This window comes from Lygodium microphyllum, chromosome 25 (genome assembly GCF_053477565.2).
Source record: "Lygodium microphyllum isolate KBCC chromosome 25, Lygodium_microphyllum_v1.1.10, whole genome shotgun sequence".
Lineage (NCBI taxonomy): Eukaryota > Viridiplantae > Streptophyta > Polypodiopsida > Schizaeales > Lygodiaceae > Lygodium > Lygodium microphyllum.
This window is the reverse complement of record NC_141159.1, coordinates 28,855,265-28,881,880: the sequence shown is the minus strand read 5'-3', so window position 1 is coordinate 28,881,880 and position 26,616 is coordinate 28,855,265. Positions and strand designations below refer to the sequence as shown.

The window sequence follows — 26,616 nt, the reverse complement described above, 5'->3', positions numbered from 1 at the left end:
CCTGGTGGCATACATGCTCTTCATTTATTCACCCATTTGGCTTAGTGGAATACAAATGCAGGAAGCTCTGAAATTCTCCAACCGTTATGGTGAAAGTGGCAGTGATTACAATTTTCAAGTGGATTATTATGATGGGGATGCAACGAGGACTAATGTCTCGGGTGTAATCCTTTGACCTTTTGTCTGCGGGGAAAAGGTTGCCTCTTTTGTATGCATCCTTGCTAATTTTGGTGAACTGCATTTGTCACTGTTGGAATGAAATCCGGGTTTCAAAGTATTTGTACCCTTTTGTGGTGGGTTGGTGCTTCATTTTTTCAGACAATAGATGAAGAGCATGTGGACAGATGGAGGCTTTATGTTCCTTTTTCTCTTTGGGAAAAAGTTGATGATGAGGAAGGTCAAAGGATCACGGGAATGAATGGTCAATGGTCATGAAGGTGAAACGATTTTAAAATAAAGGGGTCAAGATAATGAACTTAATGTGCATTTAAAGAAAGGCGCAAGAAACAACTTATGGTAGCATCATATGTTTGTCTGGGCATTGTGCACCATGTTTAATGTGCAGAGCATGTTGAGGAGGTTGCAATGAAAGATCGAATTCTTCTGAATGTATCTAGGGTAAGGGGCCCAGTAATGTGACAGCTCTCTGTACTGTATCAAGCTCCCGACCAAATTTTGAGTGCATTTATGCTAGTGAAAGTGCTAAAAACCTGTGGTCTGATTGGAGGAGCGTAAGTTTGGCTTGCTTTAGTGGGTGTTTTTTGATGAATTGGAATCCATTGGCAAGCTTTGATCTTCATGGAGGTGTGCATTTAGCAACCGTGGTTTTTTCCTGAGAGTTGCCTATGGCGAGTGAAGGGCCTGCAAGCTGAAAATTTTGACCTGCTTACCTTATGGCTGAGATCAAAGGATGGGAAGTTGCATGCCACTATACTGGCCCGCTTACCCTACATAGCAATTAACGTGCTTGCACATTGTGCACCACGTATTGTGAAAAACATGTTGAGGAGGCTTGAATGAAACAGTGGATTTTTCTAGGTCTCTACATAGCAAATTATTTGTGTTTTGTTCTATAATATGATACACATTGACAATCCATTAAACTATGATTTGAGCCAAAAGCTTCATGTGAGAATCACCCAATGGATAGTAATTTTTGTTATTTGAATAGCAATTGATATACATACCAGATGGTATGTGGGGATACATCTATTTGTTTGTATATTGTATAACAATTGATGCTTCTATGTATTGATGTGATAGGTGGAAGGTTGCAATAGTGCAAGCCGTAGTGGAGGATGTGGGCGTGCTACTTTTTATTTTTGTGCAAAATGAAAAGAGGTTTAAAGTCAAATTTTTCATTGGCAAGGTGCACTCAATTTTGGGTGTAAGTTGTCATGTTTAGTTGTATGCAAGGTGTTGTGGTGCATGCATTTGCCCATTTTGAAATTTAGATGTAAGGGTCTACATATTGAATCAGACTACATATTGAATCAGACTATCACAAAGAGTCAAACTTTCCTTTTAGATATTAGATCTTCTAGATTGTAGGAGACTGCGAAGTTGTCTATTGATAATGAGGCAACATTGATATGGGTTGATCGTTATGAGGCAACATTAATGAATGGGTTATCATTGATCGGGTCCTACATGTCATGAAGTCAATATGACTTTTTGTGCATGCGTGTACATGTGCTTTTTTCCTACTTTATTGTATGACTTTACATTTCCTTTCCCTTTTGAGTGTCAATTGCCTCAATTTTGTAGAATAATACTTCAATGCTCCTTATCTACCTTAATTATTTGAAATGTGTTCTCACTTTTGTGTCTAAACTTTGTTCATGTCTAACATGAGAGTGAGGTTCTACATTGGAAGAACAAGAACGCTAAAAGACAAATAACATGTAGTCATTGGTATTTAATTTCCTCTTTGTTTGCTCTCATTACTTGTTGGTTTGCCTTACCTACATCTAAGTTTCTAGATACAATCCACTTCGAGGCGCCATTGGTAAAAAAGGAAACCCATGTTAGGGTGCCATTAGCACAAAAATAAAATCTAATTGTTAAAAGCTATTAGAGTTACTAAATGCATCATTACCTAAAAGTAATTTAGTGCTTAGGCTTTGTAAGCTTTTGTATGATGGCTTTGCCACCTTGATAAACTACCCATTTGTCCTTTCTAGTTGCCTTCATATTGGTAATTTCATTTGGTTCCCTCCAAACATTTTGATTCCCTCATACTTTATCTTCCATGTTTCAAAACTCCAAAGTTGATTGATTCTTTCTTGCTTGATGATTTTGCATAGTACCTCCTTTCAAAATTGGTCTTAGTTTTGATATCTAGCCTAAATGTCTAAACATCACTTGTGCTTTTCGTTCGCTACTTTCTTTTGCGTCTCTTCATGCCATCCTTTAGGGAGGCTTGTAAATATGGGTGTAGAAGTTGCATATATATGATTGGTATTGTTCATAGTTGCCTATCCTATTTTAAGACTTTCAAGGTAGATTTGCTTGGTAGGATGATTTACATGGGCTAATAAAGTCTTTCTACTTGATACTTGTTTAATAGGCGGTTCACCAATATCTAGAACAAGAGGGAAGATAGACCAAATAAAGGACCATTGATTGCCCCATGCTTGCTTATTGTTCTATTAAAATCTTACATGTTATTGGATATAGGGTTGTAAGAATGCCCACACATAGCTTGGAGGAGAAGCTTCTTAAGAGCACATAACACAGTGTATGTAGAGGGGTCAAAGTAGAAGTTTTACAAGGTTAAGTATACCCTAGAGTGAGTAGGGATATATATAAGGGTGGGGAAAAAAAACCTTGGAGTGAGGTGGAAAAGTGCGTGAATAGTCCGAAGTGTATTTTCACATGTCACTATCAAAATACGTGACAAATTCCCCCCCTGGGAGGGTGATGTGGTGAACAAGAGCATTACTCATGTATAGGGAAGTGCCAAGCTTGGTGGACTATGATCAATCCATAAAGGCAAGCCAACCCAAAGCTTTGAATCTCATGAAACAAAGCCTTTCTGCAAAGATCTACATGGCTGTCTTATGTTGGTACATAGGCCAAGTTGATCTCTCTAGCGAAGAGTCTCTCCTTGACATAATAACTATGCAACTCAATGTGCTAAATATGAGTATGGAACGTTGGTTGTATGTACCTACCAATGCACTTTGACAATTTGGTTAAGGTGGTGGTAGATGACTGACACACACCCAAACCATTCAGAAGGCATTTTAGCCAAACACACTTGATCATAGTTGTGAAAGTTGCCCTATACTTAGCTTTAGAACTAGAAGTGACCACAATGGCTGTTTTTTGCTTAACCATGATATGCATGACTTGCCAAGCATGAAGCAAAAACTACTTGAGAATATATAAGTGTCATAACAACCTACTTAGTTAAAAAGGCATGTAAATCTGGCAATAAGGATCTTCTCTTGGGGTAAAATAGCCCAAGGTATTGAGTACCACTCAAATAGCAAAAGATACACTTCACTACTTATCAATGCTTGGTGCATGGGTTGTGCATAAATTTCCTAATCTTTGAGACTATAAATTGAATGTTAGGTCTCATAATGCATACATAAATTAAGCATTCAACAATCTACTAAAGAAGAAATATATCAAAGTAGTCCCTTTGAAATAAAATCATGAGACTAAAAGATATATACTTCTTCATGCGAATCACCATTCAAAAAAGTAGTTTTCATGTCCAACTAATATAGATTGCAACCTTTATGACAAGTGATGATGAATTGTTACCATATGACAAGTGGGAGCAAAAGTCTCATTGAAGTCAATGCCCTTCTACCAAGCATAACCTTTTCCCACAAGTCTAGCCTTATAATAGCCACAACACTACTCTCTAACTTGCATTTTCAACTTGTAGCTAATGAGCTTTTTGATAGACCAATGCAAAACAATCTAATACATGAGAGATACTATGAGATTTGCAAGGAGTATGACTAAACAAAGGTGCATCCAATCTATTGGCACATAAGGTTTGCACCACCCATTTTGGCATAATCTTGGATTTCTTAATCTTTGCTCTCTCACCAACAAGTGATGTTTATTATGCCAAGCCTCATAGGCAGTAGCACACTGCACTACTTTAGTTGGATATGTTACATAAGCTACACACATAATAGCCTCAAGCTAGAATGCATGTAGTAAAGCTTGATTTTGGATCATAAATTGTGCCTTCTCTTGAAGATTTATTATTTCTCTTAGCTACACCATTTTGTTGTGTTTCTTACAATACTGTACATTGGTGTTTAGCCAAAAATGCATTACACTCTTTAGATACATATATTCCCTTCCTTGTTCAGAACAAAGATGTGGACATTGCACAGTGGTGTTTTATCCCACATTTAGCCATGCATGTATTACACTCTTTAGACACACATATTCCCTTGTTCAGAATAGAGAGTGGCCATTGCACATTGGTGTTTTATCCCACATTTAGCCATGAATTCATTACGATCTTTAGACACATTTATTCCCTTACTTATTTAGAACAGAGAGTGACCATTGCACATCGGTGTTTTATCCCACATTTAGCCATGAATGTATTAAAATCTTTTGATATATATATATATATATATATATAGTTTGAATACAAAAAACACTTTAAACTTAGCTTTCAAAGGATACAACTAGACATGCTTGGTATGATCATCAATAAAAGCCATAAAGTATAGATAATTGCCAAAAGATGGTGTTTGCATAGGGCCATACATATCAATTTGTACAAGTTGCAATTTGCAAACAACTCTCACTAAACCATCTTACCAAACATATAGTCTTGAGAAATGTATTTTACAAGTTCCAAGCAAAAAAGATATGATGTCAGATTTTGCATGCACAATAAACTAGCAAAATTTAGATGATCGAAACATGCATCCCAAAGTTTTATATTTGAAATAGCCCATGAATCTACAACTGCACATGCATATCTTCCATACATTTACAATAATTGTTGAGCTTGTATAGCCCACGACATAATGAATCGGACGTAATAGTTGTATCACCATATGAGAGATCATGAAAAGTAGATTTGTCATCCACAAATTTGACAATGCAGCCAATCTTGTCAAGTATAAAAATTGACAACAAATTCTTTTTTGTCTTTGGTACATACAAAGCACTGGATAGTGTGAAAAGGCACTGTCATTAGCAATAGTCAACTTAATTCCACCAATTCGTTCAATAGGATAGGAAGAGTTATTGGCACATGTGACAGTACTATCCTTAGGGGAAGACTCAAGATAAGTAAATAAACTACATTATAAAGTAGTATGCTTAGTGGCACCATTGTTCAAGTACCACACATCTGTAAAATAGATATACAAAAATCACGTAAAAACGTTTTTTTACTACATTGTGCACTAAATTCCCACTCTTTATCTTATACAACATTTGCATATTCTAATTAGAAAGAGAGATATTGCCACATCCATATCAATCTCTTTCTTCTTTGTCTCACCAAGCCCTATAGGCTTATTCACAAGGTTAGTTGACCTACAAATTCTCATTAAATCTCATGCCAATTGGAGGAGATGAAGTGCACGGTGTTTACATATCTACCCAAGAGTTCAAAGACTACTATGATGGCAATTGTTAGATTTAGGGTTGCAAGAATTCACATTGAGCTTGGAGAAGAAGAAGCTCGATAGCACATAACACAAGTATATTGTAAGATTTCAAAGTAGGATATTTACGAGATTAGAGTGAATAGGCATATATATAAGGTTGGAAAATAAAAACCTCTTGGTGAGAAAAAAAAAGTAGCCTAGTGATCTCAAGGGTGTTCACACACATCACTCAAAAATATGGTAACATATGGTTCACCATCTTTTGCTTCATGTGAATTCTCCTTGCCTATAATCATAAGATCTCTAATAATAAAACATCAAGATCATTCTTTTTGTTTCTTTAACTTGCTTGAAAAGTAAGCTTAAATGTGCTCTAAAGTTTGTGTGTAGCTTTTGTTTAGGAATAAAACGAGCTCATTTTAAAGTTCTAAAGTAAGCCTCGTTTACGTGAGACTATATATTTTTTTGTAGGAAAATCCTTGTCATAATCTCACCTTGTTTAGTAATCATTATTATTGTGTAATATGTGAAGGTTTTAGATTGTTGTTTTTGTAAGAAAGGGAATATAAATAGTTATGAAGACTTACAAAAATTAAGAGTCATGAAATTAGAAGTAAGTGTCAAAGACATGACGATAAGCCCTATTGTTGAGAAATAAGGCAAAGCTTAAGCTTTATCCATGGTTGCATTAAGTAAATGTGTGTGAGAGACTTGTAAGTAAAGATTGGAGAGAAGATAGAATGAGAAGAATGAAGAAGGAGAGAATGAAAGAAGCTTGAGCCTCCATATCCATCTCTCAATCACCTTCCATTGTGTATTCCCATCAAATCTCTCATCTATTTTTAGTTGGTATCAGAGCACAATGGATTGCATGAATATGAAGAGCTTGTGTCCTCAGCAGTTCGATTGGTAATGTCATCCCTCTTTGTTGAAGCCACACACAAGGGAACATGCAAGATGCATTCGATTGCACCAGGGCCAACACCAAAGAGGGAATGGTCACTTATTAGCATCAACATCAACATCAACATCAACATCAACATCGGCCACTTAATAGTAGGTTTAGTCTTTCTTAAAGAACAAAAGTCCAAAACTGGTATTTGAAGAGTTCAAGAAGGCTCTTGCAATCAATCAGAGGATCAGTGACCCTTTTGAGGAAAAGAAAGCAGTCAAGGGTCTAGGTGTATCGTGCCAGCGGTAGGAACAGTATCGTGAAGCCATTAACTATCATAAAATGGTGCTTGAAATTTCTGAGAGCTAGCTCTTTTGGGAGGCCTAGAAAGTCAGTTCCATGCCATTTTTGGGTGGCATTTTTGAGGCCAAAAAAATTGCATAAAAATTTGAGAAACTTTTAAATAGTTTCAACTTGTTTGGGACTTCATTCTTGGCACAAAAAATTACAGAAAAACAGCAAGGGAATTGGTCAATTTTAAGCCCGTATTTTGATTTTTTTGGGTCATATGAGCATCGTTTGAGCTCCGTTTTGGATGGTTCTTGCTGGATAGCCAATGTATGTGCATTTGAGCTTATGTATATCAGCCATTCTCTTGGAAGGGAATTTACATGAATTTTTGGGCTATTTTTGGTGCATTGTTGGTCTAAGGTTGACCATTTGAGATAGTAGATTGGTTCATGTTGCTAAATGCTTGATTGGGACAACAGATATTGCTAGTTTTTTTTGAAATTGTAGCCATCAAAATGTTAGACATAGCTCAAATTTACCAAATTGTTGGAGATAAATTGACCAAGGACAATTATAGTGTCTGGTCATATAGGATGGAGACCTTTCTAATGGGGAGAGGTCTTTGGGACCTCATTATAGGTGATGATGGATGTCTAGAGCTTCTTGAGGAGCCCACGGAAGAGAAAAAGAAGGCATACAAGGATTGAACACTAGAAAGAATAGGAAGGTTTTACATTGGATATCTATATGCATATCAGAGACTTTGATTCCTCATATCAAGAAGGAAAATACTTGTAAAGAGGCATGGGAGATCATTGAGAAAATGTATGGGACATGTACGGAGGCAAGGAAGATACAACTTAAGCAAAGATTGCATGGAGCATGGAGAGGAAACCGCGCTATCAGTGACTATGTTACAGAAATCAAATAGGTTGCAGAAGATCTTGCATCTATAAATGCGCCAGTGGATGATGATGACTTGGTTTCAGTCACACTTAATGGACTTGGCTCATCATATAAATCTTTGGATACCTCTATTTCAGTTAGAGGAGGCACTATGCCAGACTTTGAATAATTGATTGCTTTGCTACTCACAGAAGAAATAAAGTTGGTTTTGAATGCATCTAGCAGTAGCAAGAATGCAAGTGGAGATAATGTTTTTTATCATCAGAGAGGGTGAGGTAGCCCATCTAGAGCTAGAGGCTCATCTTATGGCTGTGAAGGTGATAACTTTGCACGTGGTCGAGGTACCTTTGGTCATGGTGGTTTCATGCCTAGAGGTAGGGGGAGAGCTTACTCTAGAGGTAGAGGATGATCTATTCCTCCACATAGACATGGTGCATGTAATTATTGTGGGCAATATGGACATTTTGAAAGAGAATGTTATCACAAGAAAAATGCTAGACCTAGAGGTGGTTCTATTAGAGGCCATTTATTTGCCATGGAACATGGATTAGGGAGCATGACACACCCTCCTAGTGAGGATGATTGGTTTTTGGACTCAGGGGCTACAAATTACATGACTCATCATGTTGAGTGGTTTGACACAAAGCAACAAATGCAAAATGAAGAATATGTGGCTATTGGGGATGTACTCATATTGGTAGTCTCCCACTTGTCACTAGAGATGGAGTTGGGCAATGGTGAACCAAATGAATATGCCATTGACATATTGGGCAGAGGTAGTGCATACTGCAATACATATCATGAACATGACACCTATAGCATTGACTCATCATGTATCACCATACGAAAATATGTATGGCAGGACACCCAATATTGCTTACTTTAGGGTTTTTGGATGTATTTGTTATGTTCATGTTCCTGATGATTTGAGGATGAAGATGGAGCCAAAGGTTATAAAATTCATCTTTCATGGATATCTTGATGAGAAGAAGGGTTACAAATGCTATGATCTATTGATGACTAAGGAAGTTTACATTAGTAGGGATGTCAGATTCAGTGAGTATGAATCATGATACAAGCCCAAGATTGTAGTGGACTTGGATTCTTATGAGAGTAGTGATGATGATGCTCATGGGAAGAAAATTTCAGCAAATTGTAAGCTTGGAAATCAACACTTAGAAGATTTGTCTGGACCTCAAGAGAATGCAGAAAGCAATGGCAATTATAGTCCATGGAGTGGTAGGTTGAGGAGTTCACGAAAGAGTGCGGAAAAATTGCAAAAGGCAAGAGGTCTATGGCTGAAAGTTTAGAGGATGATCTATTGATGACGAGTATGGCATTCCTCATGTAAAAACTCCGGGTACTAGAAGTGCAGGAAAATATGTGTCACCACATGCAAGAGTAGTTGAGACTCCAAGTAGTGCACCCCAGTTGAGGGGATCAGAAAGGGTTAGATATATTGTTGATAGATTGACATATAATGGGTTCATGAAAATGCATTATGCTTATATGGTTTCTTACGTAAAACATGTGGAACCTACTTGCTTTGAGGAAGCAATGGAAAGCAAAGAATGGAGATAAGCTATGGATGAGGAGATGGATGCATTGAAGAAAAATAAGACTTGGGATTTAGTGCAATTACCTCATGGAAAGAAATCAATTGGTTGCAAATGGGTGTACAAAGTCAAGTGCAAATCGAATGGTTCTCTAGAAAGGTATAAAGCAAGCATGGGTGCAAAGGGTTATGCACAAACATATGGATTGGATTATGAGGAGACATTCAGTTCAGTGGCAAATATGACTACAGTGAGATATGTGATTGCTTTGGCTTCTATATATGGCTGGAAATTGTATCAACAAATGGATGTGAAAAATGCATTCTTGAATGGGAATTTAGAAGAGGAAGCGTACATGGATTAGCATGAAGGGTATGTGAATCCTAAATACATGCATTATCTATGCAAGTTGAAGAAGGCATTGTATGGAGGACTGAAGTACGCACCAAGAGCTTGGTGTGAGAGGATTAGCAGATTCTTGTGCAGTATGGGATTTCAACAGAGTATGATTGATTACTCACTCTATGTGAGACATATGGACGATGGCATGGTTGTGGTTGTCATCTATGTTGATGACCTCATTATTAAAGCTACACTTGAGAGGGAGATTGCTGAAGTTAAGCATGGTCTTCATAAAGAATTTGACATACAGGAACTTGGTTTGTTGAGATATTTTTTGGGCATTGAAGTCATTGATACACCTCATGGTATTTGGTTGGTACAAAGACAATATTCTTTGGAGATGTTGGAGAAGTATGGCATGACAGGATGTAAGCCAGTGGATACTCCCTTGGATCAGAACATCAAAATGATTGATGATGGGCAATATGTGGAAGATGTGACTATGTTTAGAAAGATGGTTGGTAGTCTTATCTAGTTAACAATTACAAGGCTAGATTTGAGTTATGCTATTCAGTGAGGAGAGTTTTAAGATATGTGAAGAAGACAGTTGGATTTGGCTTATTCTATGAGAAGGAAATAAAGCCTACCTTGTTTGGGTATACTGATGCAGAGACTGGGCAGGTAATCTTATGGATAGGGAATCCCCCAGTGGTTATGCATTTTCATTTGGATCAGCCACCATGGTAAGTTGGAGCACTAAAAGCAACCTACAGTTGCGTTATCAAGTACAGAAGTTGAGTATCGAAGTATTACATTGGCAGCATGTGAGTAGACATGACTAAGATTGGTTTTATGTGACATGGGGATTGAAATTGATGGTAGAATCATCATATATTGTGACAACATTAGCGGCATTATGTTGGCAAAGAACCTAGTCTACCATGCCATGACAAAACACATAGAAGTGCACTATCACTTCATTAGAGAGAATGTAATTGATGGAGAGGTTGGCTTGGTCCATGTCAAAACAAATGACCAAGTTGCTGATATCTCAACCAAAGCATTAGGTAAAGATAAGTTTTATTTTAGGAGTGCACTTGGAGTATTACCTTTGCAAGCTCATTTTGAGCTTGAGGTGGGGAGTGTTGAGAAATAAGGAAAAGCTTAAGCTTTATCCATGGTTGTATTAAGTAAGTGTGTGTGAGAGACTTGTAAGTAAAGATTTGAGAGAAGATAGAATGAGAAGAATGAAGAAGGAGAGAATGAAAGAAGCTTGAGCCTCCATATCCATCTGTCAATCACCTCCATTGTGCATTCCCATCAAATCTCTCATCTATTTTCACCTATGAAAGAAGAGCTTTATAGAAAAGCTATGCACACCAAATCAAAGACATGAAGAAAAGTTGGCATGAATCAAAAGATGAGAGTGATTGATAAAGTGGTAGTATAAACTATACTATAATGAAAATTGTTGGTTTGTTGAATTGTCTTTTCATTGTGCATTGTTCCAATAGATTTCAAAATACCACTTCCACACAATTGCAAAAAAGAATCCATTGTATATATTACAAAGCAAGGCCTCATAGGTAATTTTAGCCAATTTTCTTATAAAGTTGAAATATGCAAACATACACGCAAAACAAACATACATGCAAACATGCTAGATGTTTTAGTCTATAGTGAATTTGCATCTTATGCTTTGTGTACATGTAGCATGTCCATCAACACACATCCATACATGAAAAATTTGCATGAATCCATTTTTGCTACAAAATTATGCATGTTCACCATTCACACTCTTCCACATTTAGAAAGAAGTGCTAATCAAAAGCATAGTTTGTCTCTATAGCTACCCCTAAAAAATTAGTTTACTTTGGTTTGAGGTTGCATGTGGAGGTGCTACTTACGAAAAAGAATGGGACTCCACCATCCTATTCCAGAACCATGTGCTTTGCAATAAGACCTAAAACATCTTTGGATTGGAGTTCATCCTACAAGATCTCTTTAAAACAAATCAACTTTTTGATGCCTAGGTGGTCTACTTTGAAGCCAAAGACCAAGATGAGGAAAAGGGGAGAAACGTACAAGTAACCTAGGGAGATAGTTCTAACCAAGGTGAGTCAAGACTCCTTAGGTATGTCTTGCCCTTGATGGGCCTTGAGTAAAAGTGGAGGAAATTAGGATGAGGGGTAAGGGTGTTAGAGATGGAGCCGATTGACCAAGAACACAAAACATACCTAACTTAAGGACCCCTAGGTGCAGCAAATGCGTGTGTGCTTTTACCTAGGGTGGATCCCTTGCTCTTTTTTTTTTCATTTTTCCTATTTTTTCTTCTTTCTCTTCTTTCTTTAATTTTTCTCTTTTTCCCTTTTCTTTTCAATAAATGTATGATGCTTGTGATTCAAGGAGTGGTTGCAAAGTGCATGACAAATTACTAAGTATGTTATTTTTACTGATTCACATAGCTTGATAGAAGAGTATGGGTAAAAATAATGTATACAATAGGCAAAGCAACTCTTGAACATGTCTTCTAGTAGAGTAGGATGGAAGAAATAATGCTCATATATTGAAAATGTGCCATTTCAACAACACAATCAATCTCGACATTCACATCAAAGGATAAAGTGGTAGACCATCCTCATATGGAGTAGATGATTGCTATAACAACTTTGCCAGTAAGTCGAAGTTAGTTGTAGGTCATATTGATTGAGGGTGTTTGGACAGTTGCTTGATATAAGTGTTGAAGGGTGGTTTAAGATCAATTGGTTTGAACAAATAGATCTTCTTGGGGTCATGGCTGCGTCCATATTAGAAATCTTTGGAAATTTATACCTTGCATGAAGCTACATTTTCTAGTTTATACCATGCCTTCTTGGACATGGACAATAAAGCACATTAGCCCATTCATGTGGACGTGAATAGTAGAAAGTAAACCAAGCATGCTCATCCACCTCTATGATAGTGTATTGCCATTTTGGTTGTAGCTTCCATGCACCTTTCGGCTTCATTCCAAGGTATGTACTTCTATTCCCCTAGAGTTTGCAAGCTTCGTAAAAGGCTTTCGTGTTCTACTGATCTAGTCATTTTTGTGCTACATTTTCCCCTACTCTGATGAGTATGGTAGACATTAAAATCAAATATTAGAGAAATCTTAGCCTTTTATCTCTCCTGGTACTTATGCAAGCTTGTCTTTGGATCTTCTTCTTGTTTATCTAATTTTTGGAACTCAATAGATGATTAGGCATGCTCTAAGTGTGAGCTCATAAAATCTTGATCATTTTTTTGTAGCATTCCTGAGCACATCAAAGACCGCTTCTATTGCTTGTTGTGAGCTTTGAGGTTCTTCTTTAGATCCTTCAATTGGCACATCAAAATTCATTAGAATGATTAGTTTATATTGGGAGCCATGATCGTAGGTGGTTCCACAATCATTGATGTTCCTTCTATTGATGGCAATTGCAAGTTTTGGGCTTTGAAGACTTTGATATCAAAGTCCCATTTCTCTCAAATCTTGATTGCTATATCTCTTGAGGCTTAGGTGATCTAGCAAGGAGTGCATGTATGCTAGAATATATGTCACATGTACCTGTACTTAAAGCAAAAAATACCAATTTTAATTATCACAATTTCTAAATGGAGCCATACATGATTAATTGTAACCTTAAATCTCTCATATCTATGCCTCCAATGACACAAACTGACATCTTGCTATGAATAACTTGTGTTATATGCAAGGTCCAACACCTCTACCCTGACTCGATTTGTCAACACCAATCCTTTACAACCTACTCAATGAGATCCACCATGGAGTGTGTTGTGGGAATGTCAATTAATATCCCTATATTCTTGAGCACATGATCAACTAGATGCATGGCATCGGTTGACTCTGCCTTAGTATGGGAGTTTCAAGATAAAATTTGATCCCTAATCCATGCACAACAGTGTCATTAGAGAGACAAACCACCAAGACATCACATGCAATGTTTGTTGTTTCTTCGTCAACCTCGACCATTTTGTGTTGGTTGACCTCCTCCAATGCCTCCGCCAATCAACAAAATGCCTCACTTGGTTGATCACTTCATAAACCATTTCATGTCTTGAACGAGTTGCAGAGAACAATATACCACTCCACCTTTGCCATCACGGAGGTGTGGGAGACAATGTCTTACAAGAGGGCTTCTACATGACTATCATTATGGCCCTCTACAAATAGAGCACACTATTAGCTATATATTTCCCTTTCCCAACATTACCTCACATAATATTCACGAGGCACATTTGTCTATCTTTATGTATAGCTTGCATGTCCTCTATCCTTATAGGTTCATAATCTTGAATTGTTTCCTCCCCTATACAATACAAAATATTCTTATTAACATTGTAAAGGGAAAGAAGGCTCAAAAGCTTTCACATAATACAACAATGAATATGAAAATCAGTAGTCATGTTAGTTTACCTGTATGTGTTGCTTTGTTGGTTCATGTTCTTGCATTCTTTTCTTCCTTGCACAAGATGAAACATTACTATTGATATTGTATAGAGAAAGAAGGTTCAAAAGCTTTCATGTCATGTGATCATGACACATGAAATTCATGAGCCATGTTGCTTTACATATATGTGTACATGCCATGTCCTTTGGCATTGTAGGTTCATACTCTATAGTTCTTTCCTCCTCTACACAATACAAAAGATTGTTATTGATATTGCAAATATGAAGAATGTTTAAAAGCTTTCGCATAATAAGATGGCTGCACAATCAAGCTTAACATCTCAATGCTCTAGACTACGCATTTGAGAGGGGTGTGATGTCGTGTCCTCAGCACTACCCTTTGCACTTTTCACCATTGTTGTGCATCTTTGTATAATAGTATGCAAGGTAAGCCTCTTCAATGTAAGATCTAGAAGAACCTCCTCTATTGTTCTATCCATGCCAACGACACAGACTTCCTTGGTGGTGGATTCCACTACAATACAGGTCCATTGAAAACATATCTAAATATTGAACAATAGAGAACCCTTGAAATAATTTGAATGAATATGTAACATATAGAAAACTTGCAATTTGAAGTTGTCTTCATACATTTCTTGGTTACTTGTGTCATTTCTTGCACTGGTGGAATTATGCTATACTCTACAGTGGTCTCAATCGTCGGGCCTACAAAAACATGGTCACGAGTCATGTTCAGCGACATATTTTCTCTATACGAATACATGAGACATCCTAGCTATAATATTATAAAATATCAAACTTGTGGGGTGTGGATAATCCAACTTAGTTAGTGAGGAGGGTTGATCTCCACTTCTAAAGAATGCATATCATTTTACATATCGTGACTTTGGACCCTTTTGTCTCTTGCGTTTGTTTTTTCTTTGAGTGGTTTTGGTATAATGCTTTCCCGTTGGAGGGGAATTTACCTTTTGGATAGTCAAGGAAGATGGGGCATCTTTGATACACCTCCTCATCCCACTATTCCTTAATCTAATGATCCTTGTACATGATTGCTCCTCCTCTAGGTCCACCCAGTCATTGCATTCTCTTGGCAAGGTTTGTATAGTCCCTCTCTCCAACTACCTGTACATGAACCTATAAGACAAAATCACTATGACAAATATGGAATACAATGATAAGATAACATCACAAACATGCTATTAAAGAAGGATAATATGTTATACCTTTATAGAAGCCTCTAGGTTGCTAACTTGCATGACTTCTAAGACTCTATATCTTTATTAGGTTTGACATCACGGAAGACACTTTCTATGTTTTCACTTTATCTCCTACGTGTACTGGAAGAACAAATCATTATCCACTCAAATGTTATAATAGGTCTCCGAGCTCGATAGTAGTCTCTTTTCACCATCTTTATAGGATGGTCCAAAAGGTCTCTTGTCAGACCCAATTTCTAAAATGTGCATTTCCACCTACTCAAATCAAAGTATTATCATTTAATGATAATATATCCTACTTATGATGCAATATATATAGATTAAAGAGGATAACCTACATTCAAGCATGCCCATCAACACTTAGATTTTCATGTCAAAACTCTCCATGGCCATCAATATCCTTACATGGTCCTGACCCATTTAGCTTCGAGGACACCAATGTGTATACTCTCTCCTCAATTGGAACACCACCAATCTTGGAGCACCACTCCAAGCATGAGATCATTTTGCAATGGTAAAAAAACACTATTACTTCATATCAATATGGTTTAAATAAAAAAAACTGGCAACCATTGAGAGGCAGCAACCTATTAGTACTACTCCTCTCTAAGGCTTGGGTCTGGAACTCTTAGTAAACATCGTATTTTCTTAACAAGATTTTCATTAATATGCCTTGCCCCATGTGGACCTAAATTCAAACTTAAAGAGTTGCACCCGTTTTTGTTTGATTGGCTACACAACCATATCATTCTCATCTTGCACTTGGAAATTTATGTCAATGTTATTACATTGAGGTAAAAGGCATTGCAATTAAATGAATCATAAAATAAGCTTGAAGAACTACATTCCACATGATGTGGGCAAGAATAATCGAGGGTACCTTGGACCATATGCGAGAATGAGTGCTAGCATTTTGCGTGATTGCACCCATGTCTTCACATCCTCAATTAAGTTGCCAAATAGTGGTCAGCCTGCCCCAACATTCTTGCTTTGTAAACAAGGTTTGGGTATGAGTTATGGACAATCCCATTTTGTGCTAACATGTATACAATCTAGATTAGGGTCTCAAGGACGTTTATTTTACAACTTCATTTAGCCCATAAAAGCAATCTAAGCATATGAAAAATGGTTCCTCATATAGCTATTTGTATGAGATATAGTTGACAAAATCTCCCCCTTATCCATGCTTATCGCTTTTATGAGGTGATAATCCACATGCACGTATTGCCTTGAATTATTTGGAAGGCTATTACGAGCAATTATGAATGTTAACGACACAAAATAAACACACTAGAGAATGTTAAGGATTTAGGATTTAGGGCTGCTCACATGTGTTTATCTCATTCATCTAAGTTGTAAACCAATAGTTTCCATTACAAATATAAAACATACAATTCAACACAAAGGCCCAATTGATGCCATTGATTTCCCGCCTCGAACTCCTTGTGCTTTTTCTTAAGCTAATGGGGATCCCACTCCTTTGTAATTGAATCATCAACCATCTTGCACTGGTGCCTTGGAGTCTCCAATGATACTCTGAATATACCCATCCCTCTAATATAGCCGTTGTTGCTGAAAAAAATCTTTGAGAGTTGCTTGTACCTCACCATAACTTGCCTTATTGTGGGTATGGAGACCAAACGACATGAAATGGAAGTAAAATGTATGGATATCCGCATTTGCATTAAAAAAGTAGTAATATTGATGATAACATCGAAATAAAAAACCATATACAATAGCATGCCACCATCACTTACAAATACTCATTGTCAATATTTCCAATTGTTCCTCAATGCAAGCTTGCACAATACGCTTATCACAAGTGACCATGAGAGTATTCTTGCCACTCGTATCCTCAACATTTGTCGTGCGCTCCTTTTCTGTTCTTTGGCTCTATATCTTTTTACTTTGTATGCAACTACACCCCTATTGTGTACTAAACAACTTGATGCTTTATTGGTTGTTGCTCTTCTCCAGCTCTGGCTTTGTTGGTTTCATTATTCGATGCCACAAGCTTTCTCTTACCCTTCCTCATTTGTGTTGTTGAAGCGTGTCCATCCTCTCCTGAGGTCACTCCTCCCCCACATGCAAGTGCAATGGCCACTTCTACTTGTATTGCTCTTCCCCTCCCTCTTGGAGGGTGTCTCCCCCTTTGCAATTGTGTGCTACTGGTGACTATAGGTTGTCTTGCTCTAGGTTGGGAGGCAAGTCAAAGTCTTCCTCCAATATTGTTGCTCTCTTTCTTGTAACAATCTAAAATAAGGTAAGAGGGGAAGGTAAAGCGTAATAATTAAATTGAAGAGAGGAGCTACTCACAATTAATTCAATTGGCCATTGCACTCCTGGATTTTCCTAGAAGTCGATCTGGTTATTACTTATATAATAGGCCTTCGCACCTCTTTGATGCACGATGGTGAGGACTCCCACTCATCTAGGGAGCAAGCCATATAAGGTGAGTGTTTGATAGACCAAGCTTTCTCCTATGATTTGACCACCCTCAGAAAGGGCAATGTGATATTGTCTTCTGAAATTTAGCCTCATTATGATGACATGATTGATATATATTGGTTTACAAAGATATTGCTTGCTAGATTACCTACCATCATTAACTAATTACGAATACAGAGAGAGAAAGAGAGAGAGAGAGAGAGAGAGAGAGAGAGAGAGAGAGAGAGAGAGAGAGAGAGAGAGAGAGAGAGAGAGAGAGAGAGAGAGAGAGAGAGAGAGAGAGAGAGAGAGAGAGAGAGAGAGAGAGAGAGAGAGAGAGAGAGAGAGAGAGAGAGAGAGAGAGAGATAGATAGATAGATATATATATATATCCACACACGCACACACACACGCACACACACACATTCAGACTCTCTCTCTCTCTCTCTCTCTCTCTCTCTCTCTCTCTCTCTCTCTCTCTCCCCCCTACCTGACCTCGTTCAATAGAGCACATAGTCCGTCGCTATCTGGTAGTCCCATGTTAGTTACCAACCATCTCACTCACACTCTCTCTTGTCGCCATTTGTTAATCGGCACACACACACACACAGACACACACACACACTCTCTCATAATATTATTTTTTCTTTTTGTATTTTTGCTTTGCTAACTTATTATTATATTAAAATTAATTATACCATTACTAAATTAAATACTTATTATAGTAATACTAAGTAATAATTAAATACGATTAAAAATGTCTAAGTAATATTAATAATTATAATAAATACTAACTATTATGTTGACACTAATTATATTAATAGTACTAATTAGTAATACTTATCAATATTACCTAATTTTAATTACGAATAGAAAGAGAGAGAGAGAGAGAGAGAGAGAGAGAGAGAGAGAGAGAGAGAGAGAGAGAGAGAGAGAGAGAGAGAGAGAGAGAGAGAGAGAGAGAGAGAGAGAGAGAGAGAGAGAGATATATCCACACACGCACGCACACACGCACACACACACAGTCAGACTCTCTCTCTCTCTCTCTCTCTCTCTCTCTCCCCCTACCTGACCTCGTTCAGTAGAGCACATAGTTCGTCGCTATCTAGTAGTCCAATGTTAGTTACCAACCATCTCACTCACACTCTCTCTTGTCGCCATTTGTCAATCGGCATACATACACACACAGACACACACACACACTCTCTCTCATAATATTATTTTTTCTTTTTGTATTTTTGCTTTGCTAACTTATTATTATATTAAAATTAATTATACCATTACTAAATTAAATACTTATTATAGTAATACTAAGTAATAATTAAATACGATTAAAAATGTCTAAGTAATATTAATAATTATAATAAATACTAACTATTATGTTGACACTAATTATATTAATAGTACTAATTAGTAATACTTATCAATATTACCTAATTTTAATATTGTAGCATCAATAATAATATTAATTAAGTAGTATTAATATTAACAAAGTGGTGGTAGTAATTATTTTAAATAATATTTATTTTATTAAAAGTAGGTATCTTAATAATACTAATTATTAATAAATCTCAATTATTAATATCAATATAAATAATTTAAATATTGATAATAATTGTAGTATTAATTTTAATATTAACTACTAATAACTCTAATACTAATTTATTAATATTAATGTTAACTAAATATTATTAGTAGTATAAGTATCAATATTAACCAATACTCTTAAGTAGTATTCATATTATTAGTATTAGTGTTTACATTAACTAAATAAGTATGGTAAATACTAATAATGAATATTAACTAATACTAATTATAGTATCAATACTAATATAAATTGATACCAATACTATTGCTAATTGATTGATATTCATATTAAGTATAATTAATTATTAGTATTTACTATTATATTAATTAATAGTAATATTAAGAATAATTAATTAAATTACTAATAATAGTTACTATTAATTACTAATTACTAATACAAAGTAATTAATTAATATTATTAGTAGTAGTATAAATTAATATTAGTTAATTATAATTAATTACTTATTAAATAGTCGTACTTTTGTAATTATTAATTATGATTTTAATAATTAGTATAGATTACTTATGAGTTGTTATTTTTATTAATGTGCTACTTAACTATTGACTAGTATTATTAACTATGTTATTTACTTATTAATTAGTATTTATTACTTATTAATTAGTATATCTATTAATGTGTTATTGTCTTATTAATTAGTATTATTAATTGCATGATTTACTTATTAATGAGTATTAATTATTGTAATACTTACTTATTAAGTAGTATTGATATTATTGTTTCTTACTAATACAATTTATATTAATACGTGCGTGTCTAGATTTTATGTCAAAAAGGGGGGTTACTGACGATGAAGAGATGTAGGAGATTAAGAGATTTAGCATGGGAAGAGACACAAAGAGAATGAGATACATGGATATTTTGGTTTCTTAGACAGGGAAGAGGAGAGGGAATGTGTGTGCACAAGGATTATTTTGTCCCTAAAAAAGGGGAGGTTGGGGCCCACATATTTGGTTAAAAATATTATATCCAACACCCCCACCCCTACCCCCCCCTCTACCTTGCATCTCTTTGTCTCTCTCCCTCTTTCATCACACACACACACACACACACACACACACACACACACACATCTGACACACACATTTGTACATGTGTAGATTGTTTGGGAAATGGATCCATCGTCAAGTGCTATGCCAAATGCAATGACAGAGGTTTGCATATATGTGGCCTCCCTCAAATTTGCCAAACCTATAATGTAGTATACAAATAGTCGGTGCTTAATGTTGAAATAGGAAGACATTTGCCATGGAAATGGTAGACATGTTCTTGCTATTACACAAATGAATGGCTAAATACAAAGCACACCAATCCATTGCATGAGTGATCGTGAGGCTAGGCATGTGCAGACTCTAGACACCTTCGTCTCACAAGATTATCTTGCCAAACAATAACATGGTCCTACATTGCAACCTTCACCTATAATAGATCTCACCAAGACCCCTTGCAACATGGGGCAAACAACAATCAATGTCGAAGGCTCAGCAGCCCTAAAGATGGCAAAAAATAAGACCATCCTAGTCACACTTGAGGTGGAAGAGGAGGGGATAGCACCAACATCCCATATTGCAAGTGTTGTTGAGTAATTAATGTCTTCAGCAAGGTGACACCATCTTACGTTGATTGTTTCAAAATACGAGTGTTCTAGAGAGAGTAGAGGAAATCCCAGTTTTGTATGATGGCAATATGGCGTATGAGCTTCCATTGGTAGACAACATGGATCCTATGGAGGGTATGGAGCAACACACACACACACACACACACACACACACACACACACACACACACACACACACACACACACACACACACACACACACACACACACACACACACACACACACACACACACACACACACACACACACACACACACACACACACACACACACACACACACACACACACACACACACACACACACACACACACACACACACACACACACACACACACACACACACACACACACACACACACACACACACACACACACACACACACACACACACACACACACACACACACACACACACACACACACACACACACACACACACACACACACACACACACATCTGACACACACATTTGCACATGTGTAGATTGATTGGGAAATGGATCCATCGTCAAAGTGCTACCCCAAATGCAATGAGAGAGGTTTGCATATATGTGGCCTCCCTCATTGCCAAACCTATAATGTAGTATACAAATAGCCGGTTCTTAATGTTGAAAGAGGAAGACATTTGCCATGGAAATGATAGACATGTTCTTACTATTACACAAATGAATGGTTGAATACAAAGCACACCAATCCATTGCATGAGTGATTGTGAGGCTAGGCATGTGCATATTCTAGACACCTTCATCTCACAAGACTATCTTGCTGAACAATAACATGGTCCTACATTGCAACCTTCCCCTATAATAGATCTCCCCAAGACCCCTTGCAGCATGGGGCAAACAACAATCAATGTTGAAGCCTCACCAGCCCTAAAGATGGTGAAAAATAAGACCATCCTAGCTACACTTGAGGCGGAAGAGGAGGGGATAGCACCAACATCCCATATTGCAAGTGTTGTTGAGTACATAATGTCTTCAGCAAGGTGACATCATCTTACATTGATTGTTTCAAAATACGAGTGTTCTAGAGAGAGTAGAGGAAATCCCAGTTGAGTACATAATGTCTTTAGCAAGGTGACATTATCTTACATTGATTATTTCAAAATACGAGTGTTCTAGAGAGAGTAGAGGAAATCCCAATTTTGTATGATGGCAATATGGCATATGAGCTTCCATTGGTAGACAACATGGATCCTATGGAGGGTATGGAGCAAAAGTACGATGGCCATTATTGGACAAAGCCCATGTTGACATCAATGGCATTCCCCGGTACAGTTCGCCAAAGTAAATGAGGTGGAGAACTAGAGTGTCCAAATAGAAATTGTGCTAGTTGCTCAATTTCTGGATCACAAACCATGTGGCATGGATAGGTGTAAGACTATTCATTTGCAATGTCTTTAAAAGCATTGTGGGATAGCAAGTCCAACCTTTTGTAACCTATTTTGAGTACGTACTACGAATTAACTCCCAACTCATGCCATGCAAGGAAACTTAATACCAACATACTAGTTGTTGGAATGTTAGCTAATGGTCTTGGAAGCCTTGGATGCTTCTATTGCAAGAAAACCCCCCATTTTTCTCTTTAAGTGCAAGTGTGTAATGTATTATGTGATGTCAGTAAGCACAATGTCAATATTGTTCATCCATCAGGGCACACATAATCATGAGGTGCAAAGAGGCATCTATAGAGCAAATGTAAAAGAGGTTCAAAAAATGGTAGAGGAAATGGTGAGAGACTTTAGTGCAATTGAGCCTCGACACTTACAAATGGCAATGGCTAGAAGATTAGTGATAAGTGCCTTGGTTCATGAGCAAGGCGTTTCCATGTCCGACATTGAAGTCTTAAGAATGCCTTAGAAACTTCAACCACTCGTTCAAAGGAATAAGTAGCATATCATTCTATCCAAGGAATGTCCCATTTTGTAATATAGCAAAGAAAAGCCTAGTAAATGATGTTCAGTATTGCATGCATGTGGGTTTAAACATATGGTCCATGCAGCATGTGCACAGAGCGATCAAGGGATGGGATCTTGTCTTCTAAAGTTAAGGGTATAAGCATGAATAGGTGGACTTGATACCTATGTCCTAGACACCACTAGTAGTAAGTTGATAGCTTCCTCTTTAATATAATGGGAACCTTTGTCTAAAAGATGAAGCATCTTTATGTTAAAGATTTGATTAGCATAACTAAACATGGCTAGTTGATGGTCCATGTTGTTCTTTTAGTCTATTGTAGCGCTCTCTCTCTCTCTCAGTTACATGAGCTCAGATCTCTCTCTTTAACATATACACATAAATTGCATTTAGAACCCTGTGGTGTATATCTATGAATTGGAATAAATTATTTTTCCATTCTACTTTGCCTCCCAAAGACCCATTAGAAGGAGATCCCAATAGCAAATGGGAGTAATTCTATTACTACATTCCTATGCAGTGGCTCAATTTAGTGCAACTCATGCAAAAAAGCTCTAATCAAAGAGTATAAAGCAAAGAGGAAGCATAAATATTGTGCAAAGGTTAAGGCTAGGAATGCTGTGATTACAGAGGTTAGGCTAAGTGATACTAATGATAAATTGTTAACGGATACACATAAATTGCATCCGAAACCCTATGGTGTATATCTATGAATTGGAATAAATTATTTTTCCATCCTACTTTACCTCCCAAAGACCCATTAGAAGGAGATTTCAATAGCAAATGGGAGTAGTTCTGTTACTACATGCATATGTAGTGGCTCAATTTAGTGAAACTCATGCAAAAAAACTCTGATCAAGGAGTATAAAGCAAGAGGAAGCATGATTACAAGGTTAGGCTAAGTGATACTAACGATGTAGAATCTATTCTAAGATGCTGAAGTGTTTTACACATTGCACAAAGGGTCTTGGCAAGTTGGAGAAGGTGGAGATCCTCGTAACGTTTCTTGAACACTGAGATTGAGAGGCTTGTAAATTCAATGTAATCGACCTAAGGTATCCAGTGCTAAGCAAAGTCTTTTTTGTGAGTGGATTGCACAACATCCTCAAGGCAATGAAGAAATCAAAAAGCTTGAAAGAGTGTTCTTGAAACGGAGCAAGTATCATGATGTTGTTGAATTTGGCAAACTGGATGAGAAAACCAAATATAACAGTTGCATCACGACTTCTTGATATACATTGAGGAAACCTCTATGTAGCTAGATCTCAATTGTAACACAAGGAGGCAATACTACCACTACATTTGTATGAGCATAGCCACGCACAAGAAGTGTAACTACAAAGGAAGTCAAGGACATAGTAGTGTCCTTTTGGACAAACAATCCATGTGTCTCACCCAACAAAAATGATGTTTGTCAAAAGTGTATTGGGAGTAAAGTGTATACATGACACTTGGTGCACCTTCTTGAGGAACCTCACATTTTTTTTTCACTTTGGCATTGGTTCATTTGATTATTTTTCAATTACCTATGGTTGCACATTGAGTCCAACAGGCAATTTCACCATTCTTTTCATCTTTCTTCCATTCACACAAAACTGCTAGCTACTAGATATTGCAAGATTTGTACTACACTAATTCAACTACTAGTCCATTGCCACCTAACACTCATATACTAGAGCATTGTTAGCTACTAGCAGCCCTCTATTATTAGCTCCCATTCTACTACCAAACAATAGCTAGTATCTTGTTAGTGACATAATCTACTACCAAACTATAGCTAGTACCTTGTCAGTGACATAAGGGATACCATTCTAATATCACATGCCACCTATATGCATTGGAAGCCAAGATATTGTCAATCAACGAAAGGTTTGGGTTTTTACAAATTGTAATGTATCATATGTTACCATGTTGACCAATTGTTAGTTGCCACATTACTACCACCCTCAAGGTTTAGGAGATTACTATCTAATAGCTTGGGAGATTATAGGATGGAAGATACCATTCCACTTTTAGTCCCTTTTAGTTTGTTGGTGGTACTTTTTGGCAAGTAGGCATTACCAAGGTGCTGCCATGTACTACTAGTGTGCTATCGGATTGGTAGGTTGGAGCTGCTATTTTTGTTTCCAACATTATACCAATGTGCTACTTTTAGTGTGCTACTAGGTTGGTAACCTAAGAGATACTATTTTGTTATTGAATTCACACTAATCTCCTATTCCTACTGTGCTACTAGAGTGCTACCAATGAGCCACTTTTAGGCTACTACTAGTGTCCTACTAGATTGGTAGCATCAGAGCTACCATTTTGTTCTCAACTTAATACCAGCTTGCTAGTTTTGGTATGCTACTAGCCTATTCATTTTGGTATGCTACTAGTCTACTACCAATGTGTTATTGGATTGGTAGATTAGGAGCTACCATTTGGTTTTCAATTAGATATCAACGTATTGCTTCTAGTTTGCCAGTTCTACTCTACTACTAGTCTACTACCTAGGAGAGCTAACATTTTGTTATCAACTTGATACTACTGTGCTACTTCTAGGCTGCATCAGTCTACAATCCAAGAGAGTAATATGTTGGAAAATTTTCATCAACTTTACTAATTATTTGTATTTAATGTTGGTAGAGTTCTTTCTTGCCTTCAAACAAAGTCATCCAGAGGTACAAATTCAACAAAGGGCCTTCGAGAAGTTGAAGCCTTTGTACACAAGATTCAAGATCGGTACACCTATTGTTGCATCACACATGTGCAAATGTCATTTTTGAGGGATGTTGTAAATCATATAAGACAAGTTTTCTATGGTATACATGGGAAAGAGTGCAATTGTCAATGTGATATCTGTGGTCAAGATGAGAAATGCAAGTCTCATACAAAAACTTTCTCCAATATTACATGACTTTGGGAATTTGTTTTATGCCTTGAGGATAGTTGTTCTAGTTTTTTTGCACATATGTGTTTGATTGGTGATTGCATGTCGTGTGGACCTTTAAAAAAGCTCACTGTCTACCTAACAAAGGAATCAAATAGTGCACACATGGTAATAGTGAGATATTTGACAGTGTTCAAGTTGGTTGTACAAATAGAAGAAGAAGAAAATAAAAGTTTTATCAATGGAGATGCATTGTAGGGAACTTTTTGTATTGTTTAGGGGTCATTTGGGGAAGTTTATAAAGCATAATTTTGTTTATAGATGGAAAGTAGAGCAATCTAAATAGTATTTTCTTCGATTCCCTAAAGGTGTGGTTGTGTCTATAGTAGATTTTGCAAAAAACTACACATTCAAAGAACAAATTGAGGTGTAATCTATACATTGGTTTCCTAGCCAAGTTACAATCTTTGTCCACATCACATATGTGCATATTGCAGGTAGTGTCCAAAAGTACTATCATTTCTAGATATTTGATGATAAAACTTGTGATACCCTTTTTGTTCAGCATTGTTTTATGCTCCATTTTGGATGGTTGAAAGAGCTGGGATGTTGTTCACAAGGAACATTGGGTGTGGTGAGATGGTGCAACATCACAATTCAAAGCAAATAGGCCTTTCTATTTTGTTGCTCAATATGGTACAATGACATGTATAAAAATGACACATCATTTTTTTTGTTCAAGTCATGGAAAGGGTGAACATGATGGTGCAAGTGATGTTATCAAGAGACATCTCACTCAAGAGCAGCTAAAGCCAAACTCTGTGAAGTTGCAATGTGCAAGTGATGTGGTGCTCTTTTTGAAACTAACCATGTTTGAAGGGGCTACAACCACATATCCTTCTAAAGAATGA

The 26,616-nt window shown here is 36.8% G+C and overlaps 1 pseudogene; it reads left to right on the top strand.

The window, feature by feature from the left end:
* Positions 1-55: 55 nt before the first annotated feature.
* Positions 56-26,616, top strand: LOC148014019 (uncharacterized; annotated as a pseudogene).